The 12256-nt window shown below is 31.2% G+C and overlaps 1 protein-coding gene across 8 annotated transcripts in view; it reads left to right on the forward strand.

Moving 5' to 3' along the window:
* Positions 1-12256, forward strand: part of LOC127730130 (thrombospondin type-1 domain-containing protein 7B-like) — a 203386-nt gene that overhangs the window by 57651 nt on the left and 133479 nt on the right. For all 8 annotated transcript variants that reach the window (XM_052238264.1, XM_052238270.1, XM_052238268.1 and 5 more), the window contains 2 exons: positions 5983-6051; positions 9255-9328. The gene's annotated coding sequence lies outside the window, so the exon portion shown is untranslated. The remainder of the gene's footprint in view (positions 1-5982; positions 6052-9254; positions 9329-12256) is intronic.

The raw sequence follows: 12256 nt of genomic DNA on the forward strand, positions 1-12256 counted from the left end.
ATCCAAACAAAATATTGATATTTTACATACAAACATATTTCATCCATTTCTTTACATAAAATTAAGTTAACTGATTTAAATCACAATTTGCTTAATCAGTTGAAGCATATATATTGGTTCATTTTTAGCCCGAAGGGCCCCATGTGAGCTTATGCCATCACTTGCCGTCCGTCGTCGTCTGTCGTTGTCTGTCGTTGTCGTCTGTCATCGTCTGTCGTCGTAAACTATTTCAAAAATCTTCTCCTCTGAAACTACTGGGCCAAATACCTTCAAACTTTAACTAAATGTTCCTTAGGGTATTTAGTTTATAAATTATATCCAAAGTTTTGATCCATCGACAAACATGGCCGCCATGGTTAAAAATAGAACATAGGGGTCAAATGCAGTTTTTGGCTTATATCTCAAAAACTAAAGCTTTTAGAGCAAATCTGAAATGGAGTAAAATTGTTCAATTGGCCAAGATCTATCAGCTCTGAAATTTTGAGACGAATCGAACAACCCATTGTTGGGTTGCTGCCACCGAATTGGTAGTTTTAACAAAATTTTGCAGTTTTTTGTTATTATTTTGAATATTATTATAGATATATATAAACTGTAAGCAGCAATAATGTTCAGCAAAGTAAGATCTACAAAAAAGTTAAAATGACCAAAATTGTCAATTGACCCCTTAAGGAGTTATTGCCCTTTAAAGACAATTTTACACAATTTGTTCATCAAGTTTGCTAACATTTAAAAATCTTCTCCTCTGAAATACAGGTGAGCGATTCAGGCTCTTGAGAGCCTCTTGTTAGTTATTTAACAAGCTTGACCTCAAATAATTTAAAATCTATATTTAAAACATGTCCTTCTTAATACTTTGTTCACTGTAGATTCATTTCTTTTCTTGGGTACCAATTTTCATGGATTGAGAAAATATTGTATTTTTTTGGGATATTTGATTTTGCAGCTGCATACAAGCCTCTAAAAAATTGGTACTTCGTTGATCATTAAAATTAGAATTGTGGTATGATTGCCCATGAGACAACTATGCATCTGAGTTCAATTGAAGTGGATGTAAGCATTTACAGGCAACCGAATGGCCTTCAACAATGAGAAAAACCCATACTGTATAGTCGGCTGTAAAAGGCCCCCTAAAAAAAAAAAGTGAAACAATTCAAACGGGAAAACCTACAGCCTAATTTATAGCACAAGAATTAACAAAAAACAAATATGACAGACATGACTAAGTAACACTTAAGGTACAATATATGTATAAGAGAGAGGTGAAAGATACCAAAGGGACATAAACACGTTTATTCTAAAACCAGTTGTTGGCATGATACGGGTTATGTTCTTCTCATATATTTTATGATGGTATGATACTAAACCCCTAACAGGAGTGATTGTGCTTGATTAAGATATGATGACGATATAATATTTCAATCAGTTTAATTGAGGTCTGGAGCTGGCATGTCAGTAACTGCTAGTCCTTTGTTAATTTATATATCATTGTCATTTTGATTAGTTTCTTCTGTTACCTATTCTGACATCGGACTCAGACTTCTTTTAAACTGAGTTTTACTGTGCGTATTGCTGTGTGTTTGTCTATACTACATTGGCTAGAGGCATAGGGGGAGGGTTGAGATCTCACTAAACATGTTTAACCCTACCACATTTTTGCGTATGTCCCAAGTCAGTAGCCTCTGGCCTTTGTTAGTCTTGTATTTTTTTATGCTCCACCTACAATAGTAGAGAGGCATTATGTTTTTTGGTCTGTGTGTCCGTTCGTTCATCTGTCTGTCCATTAGTCCGTCCGTCCATCTGTCCCACTTCAGGTTAAAGTTTTTGGTCAAGGTAGTTTTTGATGAAGTTGAAGTCCAATCAACTTGAAACTTAGTACACATGCTCCCTATGATATGATCTTTCAAATTTTAATGCCAAATTAGAGTTTTTACCCCAATTTCACGGTCCACTGAACATAGAAAATGATAGTGCGAGTGGGGCATCCTTGTACTATAGACACATTCTTGTTTTAATTTTAGTTCATTTATATGTTTTGGAGTTTAGTGTGATGTCCATTTTCACTGAACTAGTACACAATTTTGTTTAGGGGCAAGCTGAAGCCTGCCTCCCAGTGCGGGATTTTCTCGCTTTGTTGAAGACCCATTGGTGGCCTTGGGCTGTTTTCTGCTCTTTGGTCGGGTTGTTTGACACAGTTCCCATTTCCATTCTCAATTTTATTCAACTCATAAGTCGAAAATAAACTGACAAAGCCATAGCTAGAAATAAAAAGAAAAACAGTACCCAAAACACAACATAGAAAACTAAAGACTAAGCAACACGAACCCCACCAAAAACTGGGGGTGATCTCATGTGCTCTGGAAGGGTAGGCAAATCCTGCTCCACATGTTGCATTTGTCGTGTTGCTTATGTAAGTAGAAACCTGGTGATAAGTCTTAATTCGGTAGGTCACTTTCAGGGAAAAGAGGACGGGATTGTTGTTACAACAATTGGAACATATCTGTCGTCATCTGTGAAACAGATATTCCATAACGGTCAACCAACTGGTAAGGCGTCCGTAAATTTTACTAAGGAATGATTTCAACTTCACCACTTAGAACTCTTGGTTTAATAGCTTCCTTGTGAGCAGAAAAACTCTATCAAGGAAATCATGATAGGAAATACAGGTTCTGAAATAACATATATACTCCGCATGCAGGTGACGCTGGAATGTTGCTACATTTATGTATAGAAAAGGGATATGGACAATAATTGGTTTATCCAAAATGAAAAAGAATATAAAATAAATAGTTCAATTTTTTTCTCTCTTTTTTGTGTAATTTTGTTGTTTTTGTACTTAAAAAATTGTTGTTGTATTGATCAAAGATGCATAAATAGATTGAGAAAAAAACTGCTCAAAGGATGTAAACACAATGTTTTATAATTCATTGAATGTGGAATCTTACATTTGTTTAGTATATTACTGTAAATTCTGAATTTACAGTCATCATCACATTTGGAATTTCAAAGAAAGGGATGTTTTTTTTATTGCTGTTCTTAAATATCTTGATGTTAAGTAAAAAGATTTTCAGTGATGAGTAAGACACTTAACATATAAATGACGACATTTGACACCGCTTAGCTTGCTTCATGGAGGATGTTCAGACTTAATTCATAAGATGTGCTTTATACATCTGTGATAAGAAATAATATTTAACTTTCTGAGTCTTGTGTCCACAGGTCAAAATTGCAGTTATCAATTATTTTGTCATAAAACATATTATCCAAAACAATTTTCTTAGACAAGCTAAAGATTTTTTAATCATTAACATAGAAACATGAAAAACCTATTAATCTTCAGCCTTTGTAGTAATCTTAAATGTTTTTTGAGACTAAACAGGTGCTTTATAAGCTTTCCAGAGAATTTTATAGAGAATAAGAACAATTGTCCTTGTTTTTAGACATTCTGGATTTGATGCCCATAAAACTCCTTATGGATTCTTAGAAAAGCGGATGAACTATTTATCAAATCAACGGAAAGGAATAAGTGTTGATAAGTAATTTCCATTATAAATAGTATATAGTTCTATTTTTAGTTTCTTTTGCTGTAATAAATGTTTATGATTTAGAAAAAAGATGTTAACTGATCTCAAAACATTAATTGCACAAGAAGTAAAAATTAATAAGGACTTGGTATAAAAATATATTGCCTTAACTGGATTGAAATTTCACTTGTTCTTAAACATCATATGTGTAGGTATATATACAACATTGTCAGAAAAATCAGAAATATGTCTATTTAGTAAAAACTTTATAATGATACATTTGTCACAACAAACTAAAATCATGATAAATAGTTTTGTTTAACAGAAATTTTCCATGAGTTATGATGCTTAGACTGTTAGGAACTTTAACACAGTTTTACAGCATCAAATAACATTATCATGAACTATAAAATATAATAATGGGGTAACTCTGAGGTGTCAACTTTTCAAACCTCAAAAGAGTGCGATCTCCCGGTTTGGGGAATATTTTCTAGAGGGTGGGAGATCTGTCATAAAACTATTTAATTTTGTTTTTCATAATATTTACAAAAACAAATGTTTCAGTTAAAATATTACTGCTTAAAATATTTTTGTAATCAACATTGAATAAATTAGCTAAAGCAAAATGTCAAGTAGATGGTTGCTCGATATCTATATAGTATTAAATGAACTAAAAATGTTTTTACAATAATTTTTTGAGACAAAGAATTACTTACCATGATATTATTTTTAAAGATGCAGAAATAGAAAGGATTTCCCCCGAATTGGCAGATTTGATGGGATAGGAGACCTGTGTTCAGGGGAGATTTTCGAAGGGTTACTTTCACAAATATCTAGAAAATTGAGACATATGGTAAAACAAGGATCAAAAGTAAAGGGGAGAAAAAAAATCCAATTTTACAATTGAAGTAGCTGTCTCTAATGTCAGCAAAGGGGAGATAAATCTCCCACTTTAAATGACATAATGCTGATTAGATACATGTACATGTACATTTAAATGAAATTTTTGTACTTATTAATGACCATTTTCTATTAGATTAACACAGAGACATATATACTAAATGTATTTATATGTCTCTGATTAACATGATAACTTTACTATTTTTTAATTTCATGTACCAAAAAAATCCTTTTTACCTACTCCTTCCAGTTACTGTAAATTCAGAAATTATTGCGAGGTTTTTATTAATGTGAATAATGGGACTGAATGAGAATGGCAATAATAAGATGTCGCATTCAAATATCTGATAGATATATCTGTAACAGATTTTCTTGGAATTACAATAATTAATCTCGCATTTTTGTCCGTTCTTCAAATATCAGAATGATCAATGCACAAAATAATCTCTGAATTTACAGTATTTATATGAAATTATATATTCATGATATTGGTCTCCAGTCTTTTTCATGAAGTTATCCTGTCTGTATCTGTAGTTTTGTATCTATTGTCATTAAAGGAAGTCTGTTTTGAAACTCTTGTGTGGAACTGACAGTTTTTGATATGGGATTCTTAGGGTTCTACCATGGTGGAAAGCTCTGTTATTACTTTATTTTAAATACAAACTTTCCCAAAAAGGGGAGTTTTTCAGAAGCCTTAAACATGTAGTATGTTGATAGGTATTAAAAAACTTTGAGTTTTAGGTTTTGTGCAGAAAATTAGTTAGAAAAAATATGAATCCGGTCACTATTTAGACATTTAAAAAATATCCAATATTATGTGTCTTTTTTTATATCAAATGACAAAAACTGCAACTAGTACAGTAAAAAGGGTGAGGTTGACAGAGGTTTCTATGGTTGTAACCTGGATGTAATGGGGGATTCTAATTATATTTTTGCTTTTACAATTTTTATTTAAGGTGCAGTCATTTTTTAATCACAAACACCAAAAATTCTAAACTCCTACTCTCAATACCAAGTCTATAACACCTGCAATGTAAAAGCTTTTTTTTATTGTTGTTCAATATATATGTTTTTTATAAAACCAATTTTTCCCTAGGTAATCCTGACTATATGTGATTATTTTTAGAGTAGATGAATGACATATTTATTTATCTTTTGTTTTTTCTCTGTCTTAAAACCATTTTATTGCTAGAACATAAGAAGAGCTTTACCTATTTAAGTCTTTAGAGAATTCTTAAATGATAAAGACCATGTCCTGTAAAGAAAAGTACTCATATTTCATCTATTCTCAAGAGATATCAATAAAGATTTATATTACAGTAGCTTGTTAAATTATTATCATCATTTTTCATATCTATGTATGTCTGTAGGGGGACTTTATGCCTGTTGATTATATATGTTTTCTGGTAAACATAATAATTTGCTTAATTAAAGCCACATTGGTAACTGGCATCCTACTTAATGTTGATTTCAAGGTAGGAAAGCCACAAGGCATCATCAGATTTGTAATCAATATCAGAAGTGATCATATTGCATGTAAAATGTTTTATATTTGCAGTAATGATCAGTGAGAGTTTGGATTTAAGATTTGATTGGGACATTAAAGGATATTAACTTACTAATTCAGGTAAGACTATTTAGATAATTGTACACCATTGCTATTTGTCGGTAAGTCCCAATAGAAATGTGTCATGCAACTATATTTTGATTGTTAAAAAAAGAGGTAGGGTGGTCTATAAAATTTGACTTTCCTTTATCTGGCTGGAGGCCAGTATATATGCTTTCTGCAATCTGGCATCTCATCTGTAAACTCTTTTAAAGGTCTTTCCTCTTCAACTCACCAATAGCAAGGGGGGTCAGTCAAAAGAAGCACCCACCCCCATTTGAATAAAAATGGTCATTAGTTAGTGCCCTTAAATGGCATTGTTTCTTACATAAAGCTTTTTTTTGCCTTTTTATCTTTAAAGCTATAATAGATAGACAGATTAAGAAGAGAGCAAAAGCATCAGCAATACACAATTTAAAGCCAAAAAATTCATTCCTTCTCAGAGATATAGCCCCTAAATGATGAATTTTTATTGCTCAATTATCTAACTTTTATAGACAGATGGGAACTGTGATATCTTTGAAAATACAAAGATTACAGACACCATCAATTGACTACCTATATAAGAGTAGTGACTATTTTTGGCCAATTTTAGCAGTTTTGGCCTGTTATCTTGAAAACTGTTGTATTTCAAAGCCAAGACAAAAATACAAAGAAATAACTAAAGATGAAAGATAACTGACTAGAGACAGACATATGGAAACAGTTTTATTTTACTTTGAAAAATTGTTCTTAAAATATCTATATACATGTATTCTTTGATTGAGGAAAGTAAGCTATTATTAAGTTTTGATGTTTTTTTTATAAATTGTGCTTTTCAAAATCTGTGACTTTATTGATGTTCTCCTCTTATCTCCTACCATGCATTGTAGCTGTAAGAGCAAATGCTTACATTTCAATTTTAGTTACAAACTTGTAATTACTTGGTACATGTAAAATTAAAAGTTGAGTTTTAGTACATCCAGAACCGAAAGCTTTCTTCCATACAGTCATTTGCACACTGTTTCTCTGTGTCTGTTCAGATTAAAAAATTACAGGAATCCATTTTCGCAAAAATTGTAATCCTTTAATCCTGGGTTGGTTTGATGTTTGCACTTATAATAATGTGGTTCTTCTCAGTGTATTCACATCAAAATTTAATGTTCAGTGCAAGTCAAATAAATGTACTGAAAAACAATTTAATTTTGGCCATAATAGAGGGTCTGGGCCACCTCAGCCATTACCCTGTATCCTCCCCTTTGCTTTGAAGATAAAATAGTTTAGAAGCATTTGTTCACACTGTAGTAACAGATGGAGAGGCCTTGAGGTGGAAGACTGGGTGTCAGTGCGATTTGTCAGACGGTCTGAGACCACAAAATATGTAAACCATTTTAGTGGCTGAGGGATTGTAGTCTGTTTTTATTATTTAACATAGAAATGATTTGTTTCAGGTTACCCAAAAATGTGTAGTATGTGAGCAATTTAATTACTTTAAAAAGCTTAATCTAAGTTATTATTAAAAAAAAACTGTCAATTTACTGCTTTAAATGCTATAACTGTAAAAAAGGAATATATGAAAAAAAAAATCTATGGACTGATAAAAAAATTAACATCTGCTGAAAGTATCTTTATCATTGTCATAGACAGAGAATTTATAATGACCATGTAAGGTAGACAACTCTTTTACCTTTTTACATCAGATGACTGTGAGGGCATTCCGGTGTATTGTTGCCACAGACATTTCTACCCACGTGACTTTCGTTTTTGACTGATAACCGAACGCAAAATAACATTCCTTATCGCTTGTTAGATATCAATTTCATCAATAAATATTCATGAAAATAATTTTTAAGAACATAGATAAATGATATGAAAATGTTTTGTCGTGAGAAATATATATGACAATAACAAATCAAGAATACCGAAAATTTGTGTTAACGCATGCATATCTCAAAAACGTTTTGCGTGAAAATATGAATGCCTACTAAAATCCAATCTATTAGAAAAATCGAATTATTACAGAAGAGTGTCCACCATGCACTTGCATGGTACTATTATTAGAATAGTAGAATAGAATGTTATACAAATGGATGAAAATTATATATACATGTAACTGTAATATACAATATTAATATAATATATAACAACAAACCAGAGTATACTGATTTGTATCACTACAATATAATAGTTATTATGGTGAGGTTGAATTCCATGTCATTTATTAATTATCCACGCACGAACTTGTCTCAGAAAAAAAATATCTATGCACCTTAACCTCACTTTCAGGTATAGAGATGTATTTTTTTTTTCTTAGACAAGTGCTAGTGACCATCCACAAGAACTTGCAGTCATCTGATGTTCAGTACTTCAGTACTTTGATTATTTTTATTATGCGTTAATATTATGAAATTATAACATTGTATATTGGTAGATATCTTTTTACCTGAAAATATATTGCATAAACTGAAGATAAGCTGTGAAGTAAATAAATATAAATGGCTTCTTATCATGTAGATATTTAAGTAGATAATAAGTAGAATTGCAGTTTATGTTTATTTGAAGTGCCTGTTGATGTCAGATATGATGTTATAAAAACATGCATTCATGAGGAAATTACAAGAATGTAGTCTTTTAAAATTTCAATGCAGTTAAAAAAAGGTATATTTGTTATTCTTGGTGTTTAAGAGATGACCATTAAAAGGTTAAAGGGTCTGAGGGTAGGGTAGATACACGGATAAAGAAACAATTGCAGTATTATTCAGAAGTCATTGCAGCCATGCAGAGAATAGAAGAAACTTGTTGGGCTATATGCAACCGGTGGAATATTTCTTAGGACATGAATGCAAGGGAAAGTGATTAAGACTAATTAATGACATATGCTCTGTAGACAAGTATCATTGTGTAACTGTGGGGGTAAATAGCTTTTTCATCATCTCACAAAAATATAGGTGTTTGTGATACTAAGAACTGCAATCAAATATACATTGGTATTGGTGCAAAGAAGTTCATGTGATTGTCATATTGTGTACAGCATTGAAATATATGCTGATATATATATATATATATATATTTGTGATATTGAATATTAAATGTGATACATGTATTGAAAAACACACATGTTTGTTATATTGGATGTAAAGAGATCATAAAAGATTTATGTTGGACTTATAATAGATTGAGCTGCTTGGCATCTCAAGTTCTGAAAATAATATATAAGATAACATACATTTATTTGTTAATTTCAGACTATCTGAAACCCATATTGAGAGGACTATTCTTAAAAAGGTGCTGGATATTATTTGTTAATCGAATCTCACAGGTAGGTACACTATAGTACATGTATATACACAATTGCCAATGCTCTTAACAAACAAATTATACTATAAGTTCAGAAACTTTTTCATTCATTTATTATTGCAAATATTGGACAATGTGATGGCTATATAAGAATAATAAAGGAGGTGTGGTGACTTATGATTGCCAACTATCCTCATAAGTCCTAATGATGTGGATGTAATCAACTAAGTAGGTACATTTTAACTAAGAAGCCATTCATATTGTGAGCAAATATTCCTATGCCAACTGTTTTCATATATAGGATAAAAACCTGCAAATCTGTAAATTCACAATTTTTGCAATGTTTCTATTATTGCTAAAAATTGGTTAGGTTAAGCAATAACATGTCTCGCATTTCACATTTTAGTGCATTATTTCCCCTGAAATCCTTATTTGCATGCAGCATTTCCTGATTTCTTAATAATTAATCTCACATGTTTGTCCATTTTACTTAACATCCAAAACTGACATCAGTTTTCATTTTTACAACTATAAAAAAAATAATGGTAAACAATTTGAAGCAGCATATCTATAATTTAGGCTTTTTTTATCTGCAGCTAATCATGTATCAATAATAGCATGTGTTTCACAAACATTACTGGTTTTTCATTTGATATAAGAATTTAATTATGCTATCAAAAAACATTTTACATATACTGACATTAAATTCAATCCCTTCTCTTAAATGTTGCCATGTTTCATGACTTGAAGCAGAGATTGGGGATGCAGCCATATTTTATAATTGTGCTGCAGATGTTCTATTTCTGTGGGACGTTTATAGTAGATCTGACCATTCCCTGTTTGTTACTCTGTATATACATAGTTTGGCTTCTTAAAACATTTTATGAGGGTCAGTTTATTTCTGTAGAACCCACATCAAATCAAAAACATCTGTTAAAAGGGAAACCAATGCAGACTATTCAGACTTTTATTACACAAGGATAATGAAATGAATTAACAAATAGCATTGTTTTCAGGTGCAATTTATTTTCCCATTCCATGAAATCATTTAGAATTAGATTTTTTTCTACAAATGCATTTAACATCGTCAGACAGGGCTGGGCTGGTAAAGAATTCTACAGAAGTATGGAATAAGTTATAGAGCTGGTAATCAAAGTGATTAGTTACAACAATTGCTTTACAGGACTTTAACTCACTTTTCCATGATTCTTGAAGGAATAACTATATTTGACATGGTTTGCAATCTCACCAGAATGATCTTGGACAGCAAGTACTTGATCTGCAATATAATTTTAATTACTCCTCACCTCCTTCTTGGTAAAAACCTTTAAAGATTGGTGAGGGTATATAAAAATCAATCTGTTTGCAGGTTGTGTCTGTTTTAGAACATTTGAATGCCTTATATGCAATGATAATTGGTGTTATTTTTGCTCACCTTCAAAAGATCTCTTTAGAATAACTTTTGAACATCTGTTTACTAAGTCTGTTATCCTATGACCTTTGAATGCCTTATATGCAATGATACCTGGTGTTATTTTTGCTCACCAACAAAAAAAGATCTTTTGAAAATAACTTTTGAATGTCTGTTTACTTAGTCTATTATCTTAGTATATTTAGAAATAGGAAATTTTTTTCTGGCCTACAACTTTTGTATCTTACACCAAACAGGATTAGTGAATCATGAATAAGATTGTAATATATAAGGTAACAAACTTAGAATAGAAAGGTATGTGGGGTATACATCAATGAGACAGACACCCAACGAAAAACATAACCTCCACAATACAATGTAAATAACTTACATAACCCATATCATAAATGTGTAATGTCCAGCTCACAAATTTTGATATAATTTATATTGAACAAGGAATTATTTTAATCTGGAATAATTTTGTATTCTGGAAAATTGATAAAAAATGTATGATGAAAAATAACCCAAATAAATAGGGTTAGCCATGAGTGTATGGCTAAAGTTCAGGTGACTTTCACTGATTTTTCAGTATGAACTAACTAACCTCCTTTGAAATGCATGCATGGCTAACCCTCCTTGATTTGGTACGTTTTCATCATACGTTTCTTATCAATTTTCCAGAATTCAAAATTGTTCCACATTTAAATAATTCCTAGTTATTGGTACAGTTGTTGTCCGTCAATGAAAGGAAGATCATGAATAAGGTTGGAACATATAAGGTAATACACTTAGTTTGATATGAATAAAAATGAATATATATGTGGTGAACACCAATGAGACAACCATCAAATAAAGTTTACCAATGTAGAAATCTTGAACATACCATACAGCCTTCTGAAGTGGACATTAACATCCACAACATGTGACAAGCACCTCATTTTGGACATAGCAATTGGTTTCATTAGTTTATGATTTATTTAGCTAAAACAAATATCCAAGATTTGATCTTGTTTGCTTTGTTAACAACATTACCAGTTATTGTTTATGTTTGATTTAATAAGAGTAAGTTCAGGATTTAATATAAGAAATGTGGTAGATGGTACAGGCATATCTATTTTACATTCAAAACCACAATTTATAATTTAAAACTATATATGTAATGAAGTAAAATTGATAAGAGATCAAGATCAGTATTCAAAACGCTTTTGAAATAGTTTCAGTTCTATTAACTTTTTTAGCATGAGACAATTATAATAGTTTTGTCTTGATTTTGGAGTTGCATTATGATTGTCATCTCTTTATCTCCAGAGGAGGGCAGACATTCTTCATACAGCATATTGATTTGTCTTATATTATCAGTCAGTCTCAGTAATGATTTGTCATTAATAACAAACAATTCTTGGTGTGAACATCTGATTTGGACCTGGTTAATTGAGAGTTACAATTATACAATCTACATATACATGCATACATGATAAAAGAATTTGATAATTGTTTTTATTTGCTGGAAATGTACTTATTTATGCATATAATTGCTCA

Source organism: Mytilus californianus, unplaced genomic scaffold (genome assembly GCF_021869535.1).
Source record: "Mytilus californianus isolate M0D057914Y unplaced genomic scaffold, xbMytCali1.0.p SCAF_2, whole genome shotgun sequence".
NCBI lineage: Eukaryota > Metazoa > Mollusca > Bivalvia > Mytilida > Mytilidae > Mytilus > Mytilus californianus.